The following is a 5,642-nucleotide window of genomic DNA, read 5'->3' as shown; positions in this document are numbered from 1 at the left end:
TTACAGCTCATTCAGAATTCATTCCACTCATTGAGATTGTTATTTCCAACCAACAAATCATATTAACTAACATACTTTTTAATGACATTAATTTCATCAAGTAATTAGTATATCTATAAGAATATCCAAAACACCAATTTGGATTATGAGTTTTAAACATAGTAATTAAATGAAAACTACAACCAAATAACAATGAACCACTTCAAAACAGGACATAAAAAAATGTCCTTATGTAAATAAATTACATATCTTGTAAAGTATCTAGAAGTTTTCATTTATGTTATCATCTGCATCTTTGTCTTCCAATGCTTCCTTGTCCATGTTCATAGTTTCTTGCAGGCAATTAATATATCTCTTCCTAACCATTTTTATAAAGTCATATTACGATATCCTCATCTTCACCTTCATCATATTTTTTATCAATAAAATTTGTTTCTAGATCAAAAACATCAATGTTATGAGATATATTAATTTGATCTTCATTTTGTATATCATCAATATTGTCTTCTTCTATAAGATCATTTGCATTTGGAAATTGTTGATTGTCATGGTCAATTGCCTCATCTAATTTATAATTTTGTGAAGATATGCCTCTAGCCCTGCTTCTCCATACTGCTAAAGGAATGTTTTCGTCATCACCTAGTTCATAGTCTTCTCGTTGAACATCATCATTGATGCTAATTTTTTCTATGTCCTTTAATTCCTGAACTATATTTGGTTCATCATCATTACTTTTCCCTGTATTGATTGAGGCATCTTTAAATATATGCCTTAATATTGGATCATAATAAATCCAGGATCAAGTCAATCCATTATCAAATATGCATTACCTGAAGAAAATCCTTAGCATGTGTGAAAACGAAAGTCTTCATCCTCACTGAATTCGCTATCGCTACACATCTATGACACTTAGTTGATTCTTTAGTTTCCACTTTTCAATAAGGTTAGCATTATCTGCTAGAGATAACTATCATTCACCGAATCCACTTTATATCAATACAATACATGCTACACCAAGTTGCATAGTCACATGTGCATGTAGTCATACATTTATATATCTCAATTTTTCTCAAATGATCTTTCTGTAATATTTATTCTATTAGTAGTAGGAGTTTATGTATTTAGTTATTTAACTTTTCAAGATAGGTGTAGTCATAAATTTTATATATCTCATTTTTTTCAAATGATTTTTATATAATATTTATTCTATTAGAAATAGGAGTTTCTATATTTAATTATTTAGTTTATCAATGTAATCTTCTGAAATCTATTGTTCTTTCAGTATATCTTTACAAATTTAGGAGAAATTACTAGCTTTATAATCAATGCAATTTAGCCACCAAATAATTGTTATAAACCTTTATAATATGGATTAATAAAAAATTAATTAAAAACTCTAACTATGACCCATAGAAAAAAAATGCAAAAGAAGAGAGAAAGTGCATAAGAGAACTCCATCTTACAGGACTTCCTTGTAGGTTGTACCAACACTTCCTTTCCCCAAAACCTCTGCAAAGGCACAAAGAAGATCTTCTAGGTCAAAAGTATATTTTCTTCCCTCTAAGAATATGAGCTTGTTGCACTCTGTCTCTTATGCAGTCCCCATGTATTCCTTCTTAGAAGGCCCATCCTTCTCTATTATGGTTCGTTCGTCTTTCTAAGGATTTTCTGTCACACTCTCGTCCCTGTGTTTTGTAACGCAACACAAAATCAAGCATGCCAACAAAAAGAAGAACACATTAACGATGACCATGATGATAGCCACGACCATGTTGGTGCTCAACTTCAATTTCTTGGACCCCCCGAATTGCAGTGGAGGAGCTATGAGAGGAATATGATAAAGGGAAAAACAATTTGCATAGTGTTATTGGAACCCCACATATTTGAGCATTTCCTTGGAAAGAAATTTTGGGAAACCTCTATAGCGACCTAGCAATCAAACCATTAAGTTGATTGTTTGCTACACAAAAGAAAGTCAAGTTCGGCAAGTTGAGATTGGGTATCCATCCACTCATTGAATTTTTCTACAGGAAGAGACCAGTGAGATGCATGAGGTTATTCAAGCAAAAAGGAATATACTCATTCAAATGATTGAAGGAAAGATCTAATCGATTCAAGCACCTCCATTGATACATAAATGGAGGAATTGGCCCAGAAAACAAGTTATATTATAGATAGATGCTTCTCATAGTGCTTCTTATTAAATAAAAGTGGAGGTGAAACTAAAAATCCAAATGATTCTTCTTCTACCTCCATAACAACCACTACCTCACAAACTAAGGCAATGCATTGAGACAATAGCTATAGGACACACTTTGAGATTTGTAACGTGGGAAATGGGAAATGTTAGGATCAAGCATTGCCTCTATGAATGGAAGGGACACACCTATACCTAGTCCTATATTTATAATTACTATTATAGATAAAAATAATATATATAAGCTTTAAATCGTCTAGGCTATAAAGGAATGGACCTTGGGGATCCTCATCCTTACTCCGCCTCTCTCCATTAAAGGATTTATGTATCAAAATTTTTGGTTCATACCTACTTTATGGTTCCAACAAATTATCATCAAAAACTTATTCCCACACATACACGCATACATGTTTCTGAGCCATATTCATAGTAAACCCTGTAATTGAGGGCATCTTATATCTCATGTGTTTGCATAATGGGGTTGCCTTTAACCTTACCGCCTTCACTCCTCCAGAATATGTACGGTTGCCTTTAACCTTACTACCCTCTCTCCTCCTAATCTTGTGACCGCACAAAGGTCATGAGCATATTAATGGCGGTAGCTACTTCACCTCTAATAAGTCACAGTTGCATTTTAATTTAGAGTAAGATAATGGGTTGACATTTTTGGCAGCAATAAGGGAGACTAAATTGGCGTTTTTAAGAAATTTAATTAAAAAAAATTGTCTTTCCTTCATGAAATTGCACATATATTTTTATAATTCCATATTATGGATATGGCCTTATAATGTAAAATTCTAGTTATTTGGAAATTGTTGTTATTATTTTCAGTATTGAAAGGGAATTGAAAAAATTGTATGTTCTTATATTTAAGTAAAAGGATTTGAAAATTTTGTGTGATTTAAAAATTGTTATCATTTTTAAATGTTGAATTTTTTTTTTTTAAATCTTATAATATATTTTTCTAAAAAATTTAATAGAAATATAAAAAAATTCTAAAAACTTTTCTTAATTTTAATATTTAGATATTTTAATAAAACAATTTTATTCTTCTACATATTAAAAAGTTAAAATAATATAATATATGTTTTAAATAATACTATAAATATTTTGAAATCGAGGGTTTCATCAAAACCTGCGGCTAGGAGCTTCAATGGCGACGGCATGTTCACCTCACGAATTCGTCAGGGCTTACGCCGCCCATCTAAAGGTTTCGGGGAAGATTGAGCTTCCCTACTGGACCGATCTTGCTCAAAATGACTCTGCATGGCATCAGGGCAGCGTTGCTTCTATGGCAAGTAAGACTTACCTAAGAAATGGAATCGTTTTTGGTCCCTCCTGCAAGATCTATGGTGGCAGTCAGAGAAATGGGTCTCATCCACCACATTTCTGTAAGAGCAGTGGTTCTGCATGCCATACAATGCAGCAACGGGAGAAAACAAACATTACCGGAAGGGATCCCAATGGAGCGCAGGTCAGATCTCGCAGGAGACTATACGGCTCTATGAGCGGCGCTACTGGGATTCCCGGGCACAACGGGATCCATGCAAAGGACGGAGCGTGCAGATATTCTTTTGTGCAGAGGACTTCTGGCAGGACGAGATCGAAACCCGTTGGCGGCTAAAGGGGGCACAAACTTCTCAGATCTGAGGGTTCTGTGCGCAGATCCGGCCTGGATCTTCACGATCAGGTCAACACTCGAGAACAGTCAGAACCTAGGAAGCAGACCAGCGGCAATAAGCAAAGATTGGGCAGAGGGTTGGTGGATCCAGACATGCACAAGGAAAAACTACCCGACACGAGGCCAGATCCAGAAGATGGTCTACAGATGGAACAGGTAATAACAACTCCTTTTCAGATTTTTATTAAAACCCTTGTGGGGAAAACCTGCTTAGTGTGGGTACATGCAGAAAGCTCTATCCTGTAGCTGAAAAAACAAATATGGGCAGTAATGGGATACCCGGTACAGATCCAACATTTGGTCAGTGGTAGGTGGTCCCTTCAGGACAGTAGATCGCTGAAAAGCTATGAGATAAGTCCAGGATCAATCATAGCTTTAAACCTCAGGCTGAGAGGAGGGGCTACGCCTCAGGGACAGCCAAGCTCCTTAGGAGGAGACAAGGGGAAAAAGTCAGCACCTCAGTATCAACCCAAGGAAGGTTCCTCATATAAAAACATTTTACAGGGCAATAAAGAATCAGCGGCCTCTCCAGATCAAGGTGGATATACACCTCGGCCATACATAGTAGATCAGCTAGGGCAAACTCCAGCTCTAAACTTTGATTCTACCGGGCTTGATGATTTCGTTAAATCCTATGAAACGCAGGCCCTAATCTGCCGTTTTAACAGTTTCTGGCCAAAACCAATGGATCTATTCCACTGGATCTTCACCAAATGGACCATGGAATGTGATATACACCTATGCTCCAAGGGGTTTTTTGTAGTAAGATTTGCATCCAAGGAAGTCAGAGATACAATCATCAGTGCTGGGCCTTGGTTTTGGGGAACATCGGGGTTGTTTATGACCCCATGGTTCCCAGATTTCGATCCAAACAAAATGACGGTATCCAAAGTGCCGGTCTGGGTCCACCTATACAACCTTCCCCTTCACTTTTGGAGTGAACGAGTACTGGAAGGAATCGGGAACAGTATAGGGAAATATCTCAAAACAGATCTGGAAAGGATTGATGAAAGGGTCTATACTTTCGCACGTATTTGTGTGGAAGTAGATCTAAGTAAAGGGCTGCCAGACAACATCAGGCTGATCTACAAACAACAAAATTGGTTGCAAACACTAGACTACGAAAACACTGCATTCAGATGTAGGCTCTATAGGCAGACAGGACATTTGCAAAGCACATGTCCAGAAGCAAAGAAAGTAAACAGCAAAAAGAAGCAGAAAGGGAAGCAGAGGAAGGGATGGCAATTTCCACCCCCCGTCTCAGAGGATGAAGAATCAGAAGTAGAAGAGGAAGATACCCCCACAGAGAATGCAGAGGTCTCTCAAGGAATGGAGACCCAGAAGGGAACCACATCAGACAACAAGGCCCCACAGTTCCCCACAAATCAGGGAGAGAAGGCAAACACGGATCTGAATAAGGGAGGGACCAAAAGGTATCATCACTCAGACACTTCAGATTCAGACAAGGAAACAGTTACACAAAAAGTAGAAACATAGTTAGTCATAGCTTCGATCGAGCCAACTCAAGGTGAGTGGCGCAAGGTCGAAAAGAAAAAGGGGAGAAAAACTTGAAGGGTGAGTCCATTACTCACTACCGGTATTCAGTTTTTCTGCCTTCCCCCCTTACTCTCTCTTTCTCTTTTTCTTATTCTAGTGCACGTTAATTTTTTAACGTTGCATGGGGTGCGAAAGCACTTGAGCCCTATGGGCATAATACAGAAATGCTTAATGCATCTGCAAGTGTAACTTTTCATTTTTTAAATA

General features: G+C 37.2%; 1 pseudogene; it reads left to right on the top strand.

Annotated features, from left to right (window-relative positions):
* Positions 1-3,350: 3,350 nt before the first annotated feature.
* LOC149210672 (small ribosomal subunit protein eS19x pseudogene) lies at positions 3,351-3,821 on the top strand (annotated as a pseudogene).
* Positions 3,822-5,642: the final 1,821 nt, after the last annotated feature.

This window comes from Pinus tabuliformis, chromosome 1_2 (genome assembly GCF_031772625.1).
Source record: "Pinus tabuliformis cultivar Carrire ecotype Pingquan chromosome 1_2, CPIR1, whole genome shotgun sequence".
Lineage (NCBI taxonomy): Eukaryota > Viridiplantae > Streptophyta > Pinopsida > Pinales > Pinaceae > Pinus > Pinus tabuliformis.
This window is presented reverse-complemented; position numbering and strand designations above follow the sequence as displayed.